General features: G+C 43.8%; 1 protein-coding gene and 1 long non-coding RNA gene across 2 annotated transcripts in view; both read left to right on the top strand.

Annotated features, from left to right (window-relative positions):
- LOC125756922 (uncharacterized) overlaps positions 1 to 17975 on the top strand; it is a 217236-nt gene that overhangs the window by 143076 nt on the left and 56185 nt on the right. The gene's annotated exons all lie outside the window — the stretch shown is intronic.
- LOC125756923 (uncharacterized) lies at positions 163 to 4858 on the top strand. Its single transcript, XR_007414878.1, has 2 exons — positions 163 to 401; positions 2141 to 4858. It is a non-coding gene; the product is annotated as an uncharacterized LOC125756923 (long non-coding RNA).

Below are 17975 nucleotides of genomic sequence, written 5' to 3' on the forward strand. Positions count from 1 at the left end.
GACGCGATGTTTCAAAACTAGAAACGAAAGCACTAAAAAAAAAAAAAAAAAGACTACAATGCGCGGTTTCGAACCCACGACGTGCAGCACTACGAACTGCCGCGCTGAGTGCTAACCGACTTCGCCACCAAAGCAACTCGGCGGCGGGGTTTAACAACGGCATGTGTACGACGTGGTGAATTACAATGTGATGATCGTAGATCGTAGTTCTTTCACTACAGCGCAGCTGCTGAAGTGACGGCCCTGCGCCCCCGCGCACCCATGGCCCCGTCGTGGTGGTCGGTCCCGCCTCAGAAACGGCGCTTTCGGTTCTATTTAGAACCGACTACATCGTCAAAGTTCCCCTACAGATTGTGTGGAGCCAGAAGAAAGAATCGTCTGCTGCTCTAGATGCTTCACAGGTAAGTTGTGATATCTTGAAATGACTCTCAGAGCCCGGCGTTATCAATATCAATTCGCACATGCAGCCGCTCTGTTCGTGCTTATCTGAGGCAAGAGCTTCTTTCGCTGTAAATGACTGATATCACAGCTTTCCACCGCGGGGCGATGCAATCCTCGTTTAACTTTGTAACTGTTTCACATCGATGTAGAAGCGGGGCGCGCGGTGCCAGCAGTGTTTTACCCATAACTTCGAAATGACGGGGGGGGGGGGGAGGAGGAGGAGGAGGCGGTTGCTAAAACAACACGGGGGCGGGGTGGTAGGTGCCTGTATATGTAAGAGGGGAGGGAGTGGTTGGGTTGGTGGGGAACAATGCTTAGGGGGCTGTCAGTAGGTATACTAAATATGCATTCATAACTACGTATAAACAGTTGATTGAATCGTTTAAACAAAAGTGACAGACACATTTGTGCCTTTATGAGGATTTATACTGTTGAACTTTCGGTGACATGAAAATGAAAATAAAGATCCACAGTGCCACACTATCTGTTCCAGAAAAGCCTCAAACCCTCAACGGTCGTTCAAAACTGCCATGTAGCAGCAGCGTGACAAGTGCACTGAGTCGATAGAGTTGTGGCTTTTTGACGGCCATCGACTGCATGGCCTTTCAAAAGTGCCCGAGTGGAACACTTGTTATTTATGAACTGCAAATCTAGGACCCAAATGTTGTCAAGGTGCGTTAGGAATGTCCCATGTACTTGCAGTTTGCGACAAAAGAAATGAGGCACACATTTCCACGAAGAAAATCAGTTACTGCCTGTCTTCATAAAACATTAACGCACTAGTGCTATGCAGAGGCTACAATACAAACCGCATTGCATCCACATTGAGTAAATGTACCTCATTCAATGAAATGAATGAAGTAGTGCTTGGTAGTGCAAGCAGAGACAGGAAGAAAGATTCCTGGCCTGTATTGTTTCAGTTTGGGCTACTGTGTACATCTTCACATCTAGAAAGCTATCCCATTTACAAATCCCGTTTCAACCATTTGATTCAGTCTTGCCTGTTATTAAAAATGCTGAGCTGCTGTCGAAAGGACGGTGGTAATGAGATTAAACTGGAGCAGATAAGATTCATTAATACGCTTTTCTTGCCAGAACCATGAATGATTCCTATGACTTATCCAGTATTGCAGCATCTGTGATCTCTTTATGCTTGCACCACTTTGCTGTAAGCATTGCCAGTTTCATACCTCTCGTCATATTGCGAGTGATAGAAGCCTAAATTCCATTGGCGCTACTTGGCATGTCACAGTGACAAGCAACGAAATGGATGGTCGCATAACCAGATCACTCATTTCTCTTGCTAGATTGCTCAATTGGAGAAATCTATAGTACGTCCCTCATTGCCCAGAATTTCTGAGAAACCAGTCAGTAGCACCAAGCTGGAATAGTACATCAGTAACATACTACTGGTTGTCACACGGAAGGAGCGAACGGCCAAAAAAAAACAAATATGCTTAAATTGTTAGAGCACATGTCATGCCAGCATTAGTGCATATTTGCTGCCTTCATACTGGCAGCATTGAACAGCTGTCACTCTCGTGCGATTCAACTTCTAGGCGAGAGCTAACTCTATCGTGTCGCTTATTGCTTTTTTCACAAAATTGCTTATGTGGCTTTTATACTTGATGATCGAACATGAATGCATAACTCCCGAATATCGTCTCACTTCTGTTTTGTCTCTCTCTTTTCTATGCAGGCAAGTTCAGATGAGCTTTTTGAGGACAATGTCGGGCTCGAAGATGAACCATATCTGCAGGTTGAATTTCCTATAACAGTCAGCAAGGTCCATGGTAATTCGGAATGTAGTCAAGAGGTTCCTGAGGATGTTGAAGTCGACAACCCAGATGCTGACGTCTCTGATTGTGTGGCAAGAAATTCAGCAGTAATGCTTCCTGGCCTCTCTGTAAGTAGATTGCAAGCTTGTGCTTGTGTGAGTCGTAATTCAATAAAAATGTGCTTACTGGATTACAACCACTGAAAGCTCATATTTGAAGGTGCGAGATCAGAAGGTTCCTTGTAAAGCACCAATTATGTGAGATATTGGTGATGGAGTACTGACTCAGATTTTAGAAGTATTTTGTATTCTTGCGCTTAATAAAATCGGTGTCAAGAACACTAACAAGTTTATTGGGGTTGCTCGGAATGCAATTAGTACATTTTCAATGCCACTTCCTTAAAAAAAACATTTGTGGTGTTCATATCGAGCTGGTGGTTATGTGTAAACACAGTGTGACGTAGGTCTAAGTCACGTGAGGACAGCAACACTTGATGTTCTTGCAGCCCTCTGTAGTTTCAGAAAGGGCCTTTTGGAAGGCAACCGAATGAGAATTGTGGCTTTTGCATTACAGCATCCCATGTCTCGATGACATTCTGCCATCAAGATACATCAGGCATTTCATGCCGCTTTCTAAAAGCCTCTTCATGCTGCTCAAGGAAACTGTCGAGGAGTCTGAGGCATTTATTGCTCAGAGATTGTTAAAGAGGTTTGTTCAAGAGGTTTCCATACTGTATGGTGCAGCCGCTCAGACCATATTATTGTTATGCCAGGAAATTATCTGTCAGCAGTATTTTTTACCCTTCATGTACAGTATCGAGCATCCACCAGCACATGTAGGGCAGTGTTTGCTGCATGAAAGCAGCATGGCTTCACCGTGTGTTCTTGTAGATCGAGGGGGAACATTCGTTGTAGCAAAAATGCCGAATATTTTCGAAGGTGACTAAAAGATGTGTGCCATATTCTTCTAGTGTACGAGACGTGTTTCTCCAAAAGTTCATATGGTGCACCTTGTCCAACAGTTGATATGATAGGTTAGAATGTACAGTTTTCCTTTTCTTTCTTTCATCGGTGAGCATGTCTCCTTTTTTCAGTGCACTTGTTGTTAATCCCCCTGCTGCATGCCTAGGCATGCAGCAGGGTGTTTTTGTTTTTTGTTAATTACTCAAGTGCCTCATGCGCCAAATAATTACTCAATACTTGGCGAGGGTCTTGTGATAGTAAGGCAGAGAATATTGCAGAAATATTTGTCGTTTAACCTTGATCTGACACCCGAATGTAACTACTCTGATTGACGATATAGACTCATACAGGATTTTTAAAAGGAAGATTCAGTCACACTTACTATCTACCATAGGCGTGCGCAGGGTTCCCCTTCAGGGGGGCGAAGGTTCGTCGCAGCACCCCCTCCCAGTTCTGTCAACGTATGGCGCTGACATTGCCCCCCCCCCCCCGAGTGGCAGCGCCCCCCTGCCTATTATGTCAATGTATGGGGCTGGCTTTGCACGCCCCCCCCCCCCCTCTTAGGTGAATAGGGGGGGCAGCCGCCCTCCCTGCCCTCCTGTGCGCACACCTATGCTATCTACATAAACATATTCACCGTCATCATAATCATTGTTTTGTATTCTCTAAAGTATTTGTTTTCTTTGTTTTTTTAATTTCTGAAACCTTATGCATTGAAATCTTACGTTTCGTCATGTAATGTCACATTCATGTTTGTTTATTTTCTCAAACTTTGTTTCATTTGTTGGTCACATATATGCCTTACTGATGTCATTGCCTGGGCCAATTCACTCATCTATTTGTTTTCTTATACACATGTGGCCTGCACGTAGCAACTAATTTATGCTTATTTCATTATTGACTGTTCATTTTTTACACTGAGCATTTTGTCATTTTGGTGGGATTTTAGGTTTTCAGGGGGCAGGCGCCTTGTCAGGCTTTTATACCTTTTCGCCGGTCCCCTAGGCAAATTGTACCTTTCTTTGTTTTGCTTTTTTCCCGAAATAAACCTCAACTTCACCTTGCTTGTCTAACCGCCTTGTCGTATGACATTTGTAGTATTGGCATTTTGCAGGAAAAATATGCATATGCAGAAAACAAACTACAGTTGCAACCGTTCCTTAACAACAAACATGTGAAACATTCTTTTGATGCTATTTGCTGATGCTATTTCTGCCTGTCAGTGAACTTATATTTCTGTGCTTGGTTGCCACATTGAGAAGTGATATGTCCGATACTGGCAGCTGGCTTGTTGCGCCCTTCCTTCTTTGGGGTCTACCCTTTTAAGGACAGAGGCCATAAGAAGAATATCTCATAATTTTTAGTGGGTTTACTTAAGCTGGTTTTTGGCTTTCCATTTCAAATGTGCTTTTCATTTCCAATGTTCCTATGGGAGTACAGCATGATTTCAAAATTTTATAGCAGATATAATCAAGCACTTTATGGCACAACGTTCTGGGATTGCTGAAATTTTCAAACGTATAGCCCTGTTACTTTGATTATTTTGCATTCTTTTTTTATTGGACATTGATGTACATGCATGTATGCCTACTGCAGTTCACCATGTCTGTATAGTGCAATTAGAAGTACAAAAACTTGTTCTGTGCTGATGCGTTGAATAAATGCAAATGTGACATCGCTTTCTTTGTCTTTTTATGGGTTCCCCATCAACTACTGTCAGCTTTGCAATGCATGAGTGTGCATGAAGTCTATGCAGTTCTCTTACCATGGTGTCTTGTACCGTGTACCGTGAGGTTTCTAATTTTGTGTGTGCATATATATATATGTGTATATATATATATATAGAGAGAGAGAGAGAAATATTTATTTAGGTAAATAGCTAGATAAATTAGTGAAAGGCATGCTAGAGATCTACAAGGTACACAAAAAGCGTCTAACACAAATATTTCTGTACTGCACATATGCAGGCGTAAAGCTTACCTAATTTAACCTGTACACCAGTTGTGACATCAGAGCTCACAATTCCATAGTTCGTCTGCACGGCACAGAACCGTATACAGTCGATCAGTGGCATCTTCTTGTGTATGGAATGGAACATATGTTTTGTTCTTTGCGTAGATGGCAAGGTCTCCTGCTCTCTTTTTTAATATTACAATTTCACTTTGGTGCTAGTGTGAGAGCAGGGCCGGGTGAAGATAATAGCGTTGTCATACTGTCGATCGTTCATTCCGTTTAGTGAAATTTTATTTTAATAGGATAACGTTTACATGCCCAAGTTTGTGATTGCATACTTGATAATACTAAGTGCAAAAGGTTAGGTGAATGACTGCATTTACCACCAGAACACACCACACTAGGTTCGCACCCCACTAGAACACGTTCCACCAGAACACACCACACTGGGTCAGCGTTCCCACCAGGACACACCACACTGGGTCGATTTCCACACCAGAACACATCCCGCCAGAACACATCCAACCAGAACATACCACGATGGGTCGGTTTTCCCACCAGAACATAGCCCACCAGGCTGGTGTATCCACCAGAACACACCACGATGGGTCGGTTTTCCCACCAGAACACAGTCCACCAGGCTGGTGTATCCACCAGAACACACCAGTGTGTTCTGGTGTTAACACCAAAACACGCCAAACACACTCTGGTGGGTTTTTCAACTGGGTATGACGAACATAAATTACAACTGGTAACATGAAAGTCATGACATGCACGTCATGTAGGGTATGACTTACATGCCCCTCTCATGGTGTGTTCGCGGCCAGTTCGCTAGCTTGATATACACCAAAAATTGTATTTCGTGATGTCAATGTGTGACGAACATAAATGACAGGTGGTAACATGAAAATCATGACATGCATGTCGTCTAGGGCGTGACTTACATGCCACGTGCGTTCGCGGCCGTTTCCCTACGTTGATATACACCAAATGTGGTATTGCGTGACGTGACTGTATGAAGAACATAAATGACAGGTGGTAACATGACAATCATGACATGCATGTCATGCGCAGCATGATTTATATACGCTCATGGTGCGCTCGCGGCCGGTTCGCTAGCTTGATATACACTAAAATTGGTATTACGTGACGTGACTATGACGAACATTAATTACAGGCCGTATCATGAAAATCGTTACATACATGTCATGTGCGGCATGACCTACATGCCACGCTCATTGTGCGTTCGCAGCCGGTTCACTAGCTTGATATGCACCAAAATTGGTATTGCGCGACGTAACTGTATGGCGAATATAAATGACAGGCGATAACATGAAAATCGTGACATGCATGTCATACACGGCATGATTTACATGACACTGTCTTGGTGCGCTTCCGGCTGTTTTGTTTGCTGGATATATACCAAAATTGGTATGGCATGACATGACTGCGGATGAACATAAATGACTGGTCTTGCCTTGTATGTACTAGAATATACGTTTCATTGGCATGGTGTATACCATATTGCACATGCACGCATGCATGCATGACAAACATGCAATATATAGTGGACTAGGGTCATGACGTGAATGACTTCACTTGCCTCGAAGGCAAATAAGGTGATGTATGCAGCTCATTGCTGCTTCGCATTACATTGGTTCCCATAGTGGGTGGGATCTGCCGGATATTTTTTGTGACAACGCTTGCGCAACGGCTACATTACCTTTAGGATGCATCCCCCGTGCAGCCGTCTCCTGTTTGCGCATGCTGTGTTCACTGCTGTCCAACACTGTCGTGCCCAGGCATTGTGGTAGTCGATTCGGCGTGAGCATTAATTGATCCATATCTTTGCCAGTGCCCCCCACATGCTCCTTTTTATCGTGTGTCTTCTCGCTTCAATACTCGGCGAAAAAAGACCACAACAGAAGCCCAGCCTTTTGCACATCGAGCCAGCGCAAGCAGTAGCCTGGCATTCTACAGACGTTACACAAAACTTTAATGTTACAGCAAGAAAGGACGGGCAGCTAAATTGCACATCTCATTACTCAGGTTTCTGCAGCCTTCATTTTTCCATCCGTGTGGCTTTATTTAGGAAGCCAAAAGAAATCTATGCCGTGAATGCTTGGTTGATTTGCCACCAAGAGAGGGTCGGCCTCGATTACCCGACACGTACGAGAACTCATTACAATACTTCATGGACAGAAGAAATATGTGCAGATAATACTATCAGACCAAAAAGCATTCCTGAAACATACGGATCAGTGTTTGCGGCACAGCGTGAATCCAATGACAGACGTGCCAGCGTTGAAATGTGAAAGCTGCAACGACGACCACAGGGAGGCTCTGTAAAACTCGTATGCAAAAAAATTCATGAAACCGCTATTTTCAGTTAGTGCATTGGACATAAGAGACATAAATGCAGTTGCTAAAATGTACAAGAAAAAAACTACTGCCACTCCAACTATTGAAGCTTAGAGACGCTCTGAAACGGCTTCTAATGATTCTCTTTTGCGTACAGAGGTTCTGAGGTGGGCTCGTTGGTTCTCACGAACATTGTGGCAAAACTGTGCAATAAACGGGACTCTGTGTTTTTTTTTTATTGAAGCGATTTTTCTCGCACGGCAGACACCCAAAACTGTGATTACAGCGTTATGAAAACGGTAACATTTCTTCCTATTCTTTGCTTTCAATAATTCTTGTCGTCCTTCATATATTTACGGCATAACAAGCCCTTCATGTAATTGATGTAACCCGCCATTATTTGTGATAACAGTCAATTTCTGCTTTATATATACCTTCCATAATTGTCAGTCGTGCATTTTCTCATAATTTTTTCATATTTGCTTTTTTTCTTAGCTTGTTCATAAATCTTCAGCATTATCTACATAAATTCGTGTTTGATCTTGCGTTGCATTCATTTTCCTTTTTTTTATGTTTAAGCAATTTTTCATGTCTTTTTTTAATACAATCCTGCATCATATGCACCAGCTATGATTGGCAGAGAATGTTTAGCCTGCACTGTTTCTGCAGAGAATAAACATTGAGCTATTGTTGTTTTACTTTATCTACTGTTTCATTTCGTCTTGAAGACTTGTCTGTTTTCATTCTGCTGAACTCTGCCAAACTTTAAGCGCTAAAGTTTCTCATATTTAAGCTCTGAAACGTATTAGAGGGACTGGCGCAGCGACTTTTTGTGACGGAGCCAGCAGAGCATTGGTGGATGGATGCTACGAGCGTGCCCTCTTTAACGGGGGCGGTAGCTAGAAAAAAACGAACAAAAAAGAAACATCTCTTTTTGTTTTAAGTCGGCCTGCCTACTTGAGTTAAAATCTTCCTATAGAAAAAAAAAGACCATGCATTCACAGCCCAACTTTCTGCCCCCTAGGCAGAATGACCTTATTTTTCTCACTATTTATTTTTGTCTTTTATCCCTACTTTTCCGCCACCAATCCTTTTACCGTCTCTTATTTCTGTGGCGGACGTGTTTGCCTTTCCATTGTTGTGCCTAAAACCCAAGGGCTCATGTAGACTAGCGCCCAAAGGCACACACGGGTATACATATCTCCACCTTCAGTCGGAACATGCTCCGTCATTTCCTTAGCTTCTCCAAAGCATGCACAATTTTCTTTACTAAATCTCGCTTTATAACTACGCATTCGAAGGCAACGCGACCTTGCTTCAAACAGTCATAAAATGCCTCTCCCCTTATTTCGTTTTTGCCCTTTCGGTAGTTACTCAGAGCCTTTTTTTTTTTTTCAGTACCCAATAAATCCTCTGCGCCTCTCTGACTTTTCGCTTTACGCTTTGTTGCCATATCGTTTGCCCTCCCAGACGTATACTTGCTGGTGAGTCTCATACACTCTAAGAAAAAAAAAAAGAGTGAACGTGACTGTTTTCGAAAAGTTCTGACTTGCCACATATACAGCTTTCTTTAAAAAGTCACGGTGACTCTCTTGGTGGGTCAAAGTCTGCGCGCTCTAGGAGAGTACCCTGACCCTCTAGGAAAAGTGGAAGGACTCTTATCCGAAGGATCACATTACCACTTATGAGGGAGTCAGACGACTCTTGCTAGTAACACTCCTACGGGGGTCAAATTACACACACAGAAGCGTCAAGCGACTCCACAACTATTTTAAGGTACTCAGTTGACCCATTGTCTACTTTTGCGCGACTACTGTTGGAAATAGTCAAGTATTCATTTTAAGCAAATCCAATAATACTTGCCGTTATGCCCAGCGACTGCTGAAAAGATTAGATCAACTTTAGCATTATTTTAATGCACCTCCCCAAAACAACACACCTTTTCCAGCAGAGTAATCTAGAAAGCGCGAAAAGAGGGCCTGTGATTTCCCATTAAGCCGTTGAGGTATTCCTTATTTACAAGCTTGTATGAGTATAGCCAACTAAAATGTGTGACAGTGATGTGTATAGTGTGATATGGTGCAAAATAAACTGCAGAAATCCGCATCATGTTTTTATATTTATTTCTTATGATTATGAATAAATCAAAAAGTGGTGATTGCTGGAGGCACCAGACTTGTGACTTGCTATGTTGTCGCTCCTGTTGAGCGTGAGCAGCCATGAAAAATTGTATCTGAAAAACAGAACGTGATATTATGATGAGAAAATGGAATTGCAGTAAGAGTTTGCAAAACCTGCACAATAAGTGATTTAAACAGACATAATGAAGGCTCACAACAAAACAGCAAATGCAGACGGGCCGGGCAAGGAACCAAGTTTTTGGCTGTTATCGTGTGAAACACAACTTGCAAATAGTAGCTTTTGCAAGACGTCAATTGGCGACAAACTTGCAGCACAAGATGATGTGAGCCTCTTTGAAAAAGCAGAAGAAATTGGTTTAGGCTTCTTTGCGTGGGTGTCACTCACCTCTTTTCCTTCGTCATGTTGTCCAGCCAAAGGAAATGTATAGGACCGACTGCCTCGTTGACAGGGCGAACGCCGCTGTTTATTTTCGCATCACGAGTGGTGAGGCGCCAGACCAGAGCGACACCTTCGTTTCCCGGAGTGTGGCGTCAGCTGCAGTGAAGAGGCGGGAAAAGCGATCTGGGATTCTTGGAATAACCAACACACACACAGTGATTATTTGGATTTAAAACCACCCTTTGTTCAACACACCGTTACTGTACACACACCTGACACGTGTATTTCGTTTTAAATAATTTCGCAACGAAAACAGATTTTCACGTAAAAGAAGGCGGGAACTTCGTTTCGCAATAGGTACTGGCTATGCACGAATGTAAGCATTTCTCTTCTGAGAAATCGCTTCAAAATTTGCTTTCAGAATAAGGCCGACTTTGCGGCGGCATATTCCAACACCCAAGCGCATCGTCCGGCAGTCAGGGGCACGTCGTGAGCGGTTACTGACCGCCTGTTTTACAAACGCAACCCATCCTTAAATACTCAGATAAACACATGCGAGTACGAGCGCCGGAACGACACCCAGCGCGCGGACGCCGTCTACGTCGAGATCGGGCGTAGCGTCTACGTCGAGACCGCACATAGCTCCCACGGTCACGTACACTCACTCGATTCTGTTATAACGTTAAACGTCATCGCAGATGTAGGCAAACCACGAAAACAGCAAACAGAAACAAGGAAAAAGAGTGAACGGCGGCTGCCGCAACAACGCACGCCGTTGAAAGTCTAGCTTTTCACCTTGCCGGCTAGGTGTGTCCAACTTAAGTGACTACCGCGTACGCGCTGGAATCATCGTACTATATCTGCATCTTAAACTACCGTCTTTAAGCCAACAAAAACCATCATATATAGAGAGCGCGTCAAAGTGTTTTGTACACAGACATTTTTTCCCCGTTCCTGCGCGCGGAAGCACGCTGCACACTCAATGTCGATGGAAATGTTAGCATGAAGTAGACTAAAGCGAATTTCAAAACGACATCTTGTACCTTCAGCAGTGCAGACACAATGTGCGATCAGCAAAGAATGACCCTTGATAATTGTTTGCATCGCTCATTTTATGGGAGCTTGCACAGCAACGCGCACAACGATGTCAACTCGTTAACTGACAGTTTAGTTGGGCATTTACAACAGCCCCGCGGACGCAGGCTGCTGTTGGAAATAGCTGACAGCCTACTTTCACAGCTGCTGCAGACACCCAGCTAAAGCTGTATAATTAGTATGTACGAAAGCAGTACACTCACCGTTAACAGGCGCACGTTGTCCGTGTCCACAGCTCCACGAATATTCCGCCCTCCAAGCGTAACTTTGAGCACGGAGCCAGGCGTCACCGCCACCGAAGATGCGCATGTTCGCTTGAACACAAAACTACTAGACAGGCAAGCCGCGCAACCAGTGCAACGCATTCCAAAAGACTGAGGACACTGAGAGAGGAGGCGGAGGCGTCGCGCCAGCCCGCCTCTGTCGGCGATAGTGAGACAAATATTTTTGCATCTTCATTATTTATTTAAACCATTAAGCATTTTGGCAATGAGATGATTCATCTTTTTCATTCGGCCAGCCGCATGCACATTTGCCGGCTTACACTTCACAGTGTGCAAAGCCATATGCAGAGTAGTGAGCAAATGCATGAAGCACTTCTTAAATATTTAGATTATTTGTTCACCTAAAGTAAATGTTTAATGCCACTACGTAAAGCAAAATATCTTAAAGAGGTACTGACGCAAAATTTCACAGCTGAGATAGCTTCAGGGATTGATTACCGTGAACATGCGTATATCATCTACCAAATCTGAACAGCGAATATAGCTTGGAAGATAATTTATATGAATATTGAAGTTCGCGTGTGTGATCCAGTGCTATATGCCACACCTTGCGTCATTGAAATCATCCAAAGTGACCTGAAGGTCACTCCCAGTCACGACAACTTCCGAGCTCCGAGTTGGCGCAGCTAGTATAATGACGTCATAGTCGCCATTGCCCTTTGGCCACGCTTGTGCCAGCAGGCTACTATTTGGCGACTGCTTGCGAGTTCGTGCCTGCGGCGAACGTATGGAAGCCTCAACAAAGTCGTTGCCACCATACGATGGTGATAGAAACGACGGCAACGACATCAAGCACATACGGCAGCGAGAGAATGCGAGTAAATGATACAGGCAGCACAGAAGTGCGTCACAGTTCTTTGTACCATCTCACACGCTAGATGGCATTAGTTGCACCAGACGACTTGTTCTCGCTCTGCCAAACGGAAACTGAGACTAGTCGGTAATAAACAGACTGTAATTAATTATCCCTCCCGCGTTGCAGCAAACAATCTGCCGTGTTATTACTAATAGGCCCCCAGCGACGGATTGCACAAAAAAATGCCAGAAATATTTTTTTGTGTCAGTACCTCTTTAAGCAAAAATACTCACTAGCCACAGCCTTCAACTTTCTTGGTGTCAGGGCCCTCTTCGGTGGCCCGTTTGTCCTGGCGCACCAAGCGCCTACAAGGCGCTACTGTGGGACTCTTGTTCTGAAGCTCAAGGATGCTCCACAGTAGCTTTGTGGCCTCTTGCAAAATAAAAGAGTCCTTGGGCAGCGACAGCAGCCAAGCCCAGTGCTCCTCCTTCGCGAATATGCCGCTTCTCAGATGGACCTGCATTGCAAAAATGTCTTTGTGATCCTTTTCTTCTTTGTGTGAATTAACATTGTTGCACTCATTCTGAAAGCGTTGCTATTACAGGTGCAATTTACCTTCGTAACTGCCTTGTAGCAGAAAGCTTCAATGCTGAAAGTTATTGTTTCAAGAGGTCTCTCAGTTTTGACTTGAAAGAGATAGAGTAGCTCAAAGAAGAATATGTGTGCAGCTCTAGGCACATGCAGGAGTTATAATTGGTGGCATTAGCGCAACCTTCATAATGCCACTTGTGCAATCACTCATTCTACTGACTGCTAAAATATGGGGCAAGAACATGAAGGTAAACATTAGCTTCACCAGAAGAGGACTGTCAACTAACAAAAGGGACAAAAATGACAGCCGTAACGTCAAAGATCAAATAGCAATACAGAAATCTTATCTATAATGGCTCAAGCAAGATCAAAATCCATTTTTGCCATCATATCAGTGAAAAGCAAATGTGATTGATCATCATGGCTGCCTTTTAGTCAATTTTGTGCCACCTCAGCAGCTGATGTTAAAGCAATTGTGAAATATGCTAGAAAGTGGTATTAACTAAACTTTGCAGATTACTAGTTTTCTTCAGCGAGTTAAATTAACACAAGTTTCAGGTTTCGTGGGAATACTGACAAGAAAATTAAATTTTTGTCGTGACACTCTTTTTTTTTCATACTTCTGGTTGTTTGTTATACCTTGCAATCACCGAGTCTCAATAACCCTCCAGCTAATACATATCGCTTTACATTAGCGTCAAAACAATTATCTCCTCCTTATGTCCCCCAACCCCCGCCCCTGTCTCATCAAAGAATAAATACATTATTTAGTTTGTTGTTGCTGCGAGAGGCTTCTGCACTATAGTGCTTTGGTGCTCCAAGCTACACAGTTCGCAGCACAACATAAACAGCCAATCAGAGACAGTTTAATCGTTTATGCAACTGAAACTACTGTAAGAGTTCAGTGCGACTCATGGGGCGCAACGCACGCCCGCTGGCTTTGCACAGACGGTCACTATTCTGCCTTCCGTGTAACTCTCCATATCAGCTGTTACGGGACGTGGTGAATAGGCAAGTTTCGAACATGTTTCGCCATGAGCCGGTTTCGACAGCCACGCTGCGTAACTCTCGGCTGTGTCAAGAATTTGCATGATTGAGAGCGCGGGATGCTCTCTCTTTAGACACCGTAAAGACAGCAGAAGTTTCTTTTCCGTCTGCTGGCTCCTTTGTTTGAACATCACTTGGACTGATTCTGGACTGTCTGTTCAGCCAAAGAGCGTAATTGAAAAGTGAATCTTTGAGCCAATATACAGCACGAAGATGTTGGTACTCGGCCGCAGGAAACAGCGGCAGCTCTGAGGTTCGTTGTTTGTCCACTGTTTTGATCTCTTTCCTCATCGCTTATGCTGACTAAGCTACTCCTTCAGGCACCTTAAGTTTTCAGGTAAATCGTTTTGATAAAGCGCATATGATGGCAAATATAGAGGAATGAGACATGCTCAAATGTGTGGTTTCTTTTTTTTTTGTCCATTTATAGCGAAGTACACACTGCGCTTTTCATGAAGCAATTAAAGGGGACCACAACACTTTTCGAGCATGGTCAGAAAACAATGCCGACCTAAAGTCGAGGCTCCTGAGAGCATGTGAGGCAAACATAGCTCAGCACGCGGCCTGGAATTCACAATTTATTTTTAGTAAGAAATTGCTCCCTCTTCCCTCGACAAATGATGCCATAAACCCATATGACCGCGCCATAAGCACAAAGTACACTGGCGCTGCGGGAGGCTGCCACGTGCCCGTGCGCTCGCTCGCAATCATTTTGAATGTAAGCCCTGCGTTTGAAGAAAAAAAAGAGAAGCGTTTCAATGCAAGAATGAATAGTATCTTTCAGATAGTTGCTAACAACAACAAAGATAGTTGCTAACAAGTTTAGTTGCTAACAACTTAAAACATTGTAGCCAGACGGCTTTTTCTTTCACCTAAAAAAAGAGAAACTTTATGCTTTTCGTCGATTTACGATGAAAGGAAGCTACAAAAGTAGCGTCCGTGAAAGGGCGCATGTCACTGGTCACATTGCTTTCAGATCACTTTTTTAGGCTGATAAAAATTATGCAATATGAAGTGTGACACATGAAAAGATGAGGAAAAGAATCTACTTTCATATTTAGCGAAAAATAAAAAACTACTTTTTTTTTTAATTTTCGCTTGTACTGCCCCTTTGGGCACAACATTACTACTGCACTACATATTAACTTTGTTCACTGCACTGACAGGCACAATCAACCCTGTTGATTAAGCTTATGGTAGTCTGGATTGTCGATTCAGCCGCCCATGCAAGACATCAAGCATTTAAAAGCTAAATTTCTGAACTATACACACCTGGCTGGTAGCTTCCTTTGGAAGCATTAGAACCAGTCAGGGTGTGGCATGGGTGGCATTATTGGGAATGGCTGTGGTAGCCGCTCCATTAGCGATGATGTTGGCTGTGATGGTAGCAATGGCCGAGGTGGAATGGAAGCCTGTGGTGGTGGCAACAGCTGCTGTGGTTGCAGCAAAGGGGGCTGATCTGGCGGCAGCGGCTGCAAAAGGTGACAGATTTAGGTACTAGGAAATCACGAGAGAAAAAGTTCACTATACTATTGAAATCTACAGCTTAGAATGACAGAAAGCTTAGCTTGTTGTTTGGGATTTATGTCAAAGGCAGTGGGCGAACAAACATGGACACAAGAGAGAAGTCAGAACAAGAAAGCCGACGAACAACTGCAAAGACGCACAGTGGCGGAAAAGAAAGTACACAAAAACTTATCTGCACCCAGGCAAGGGGGCGAACCCTATCAGTCCGGCTTGCGTGGGGGTCTACGTGAGATATGACTGTCTAGGCATTTGATTTCATCGATGGTTGGCTCACGCATGTGCTTCCAGTATTATTGATATGCCAGGCCTCAACCCTTAGACATGTCTCTTCATTCCTGTGCCTGTATAAAACTGCACATTCATTGAATCTTGTCTTGCATCTTCACTCTTGACAATGTAAAGATAGATTAGACGGTGAGCCTCAAGTTAGCGACGTCTTATATTCCATTACTCCTTGATTAATACAGTGGCCCGTCTGCCCTACGTAGAAGCGGCCACAGCCAAAATGAACACCATGCCTGTATGGCAATAGGTAAATTTGTTAGTGTGCTTTACGAAACAAAGGTAAGTTAATCTTCTTGTCTATTACCCACTCATTCTTTCTCTGCACGGCGCACATATCTCACCTAGCCTATTGGCAGCCGTAAAAACGTTAACACTGTATGTACTTGCCACTTTCTTTACGCAATAAGACCCAATGAATGCAAGGAATACTTATGACGTTCTTGTTACTATTGCTTTCTGCAAATGTGCTCTGACTTAACAGATTTCTTTAAACAAAACAAGTAAGAAGCGTAACAAGTAACAGGCGGGTCACGGGGCCACAGAGTTCGATCGCCCACCATGCAGCCCTAACTTAGCTCTCTCTGATTACCATCTGTTTGCTAACATGAAATGCTGGCTAGGAGGCCTGTGCTTTCAAACAGGCCTGTGCACCGGTCTGCAGCTTCCTGCAGACTGACATACAGAACTACGGGGAGGTAATAGGAAAGTTGGTGCCACATTATTACAAATGTCTCAATCGAAATGCCGACTACGTAGCGAAGTAGCTGGTATGTGTACCTGAATGTTTCAAACAAGGCAGTTTAAATTTTCACTCTGGTTATTATTTCGCGACTGAACTGACCTTGTAAACAAAACAAAAAACGTTCGTAACGTAGGATAAAAAACACAGAGACATCGATGCCTAGCGAACTTTTACAATTGCACTTGTGTGAGCGACTATTGTATAAATGTGCAACTTCAGAAAGTAACCTGAACATTGGAAGTTAGCGTCTTGTATATGCTGTTTAATCATGTGTGATGTTTCAAGTATATTTACCTTCCGAGTTCTCGCGTCTCTTTCAGTCACTCTCGTAGAAAAGATTGGGTTGTACGGCAAGTCGTTTTTTGCTTCTGCACAAGATTCTGCACAGTCGCTGAAGTTGGTTAAACCAGAGTACACAAAAAAAAATTGGGGCGCAGGCCACTATAGATTAACCAGAGAGAAGTGAAATGTGTGCATATTTTAATTTGGTACAGGGTTTGATTCGATGTAAACGTGTTCCTCCACGATAAAAGCTGAGCTGCACGTGCATGTGCTTCTATGAACACATACACGCAAACTGCAAGTAAATGCAATGTACTATAGGCTGGTAAACGAGAATAACGACGTGGATTGGTTGATATAAACACCAACAACTCATACCGCCGTCACATGGGCAATTTCGATGGCGATCAGGGCCGATCCGAATGTGGTTTCTTGATCGTGATCAGCAATGGTCGCTGCTTCAAGTTAATCTAAATCAACTTTGGTGCAGACGTCGATCAAATGCATACAATCTGGGAGCCAGATAGCGATTGTTGTGATCTAGTTTGGGTCTAATGACTATTATACCTGTGTCAAAAGAGTACTTTTGATCACGACCAGGGCCAACCCCGATCGGATTCTTTGTCGCGATCAACAATGGTCGCTGCTACACGGTCCAAACTAATCCGTATCGAGATTGGTGCATACGCCAGTCAAATCGCGATCTGGGAGCCAGCGCATCGCGATCGTCTTGATCCCAGTCTGGCCTGATCGCGATTAAATGTGACCGTGTAGCAGCACCTGATTCAGGTCGAGCCTAATCCAGACCGGCCCTGATCACGATCGAAAGTGCCCGTCTGACACCGGTATTAGAGCTAGCCATGCAGCACCAGATGACCGCGACCAAGTGCCCGTGGGACACTAACGTGCGGTATCAGTTGCAGCACGCGAACATGACACACGGACAAAGTATGGCACACACACACACACACACACACACACACACACACACACACACACACACACACACACACACACACACACACACACACACACACACACACACACACACACACACACACACACACACACACACACACACACACACACGTTTTCGTTGTGCCTTCTTTTGTCCGTGTGTCGAGTAATACCCACGCCAGCGAAAACATAGAAAATAATATCACACTCACCTCCAAGAAGATCGACATCCCCGAGAAAGTACCTCTCGTTGATGTCCTCATCTGGCTCACTCTTCCAACATACCTCTTTTTTTTTTTTGCGATATCGGCTACGCTGAGCGGGTTGCAGTCTTTTACGAGCTTGTCAACAATC

This window comes from Rhipicephalus sanguineus, chromosome 1 (genome assembly GCF_013339695.2).
Source record: "Rhipicephalus sanguineus isolate Rsan-2018 chromosome 1, BIME_Rsan_1.4, whole genome shotgun sequence".
NCBI lineage: Eukaryota > Metazoa > Arthropoda > Arachnida > Ixodida > Ixodidae > Rhipicephalus > Rhipicephalus sanguineus.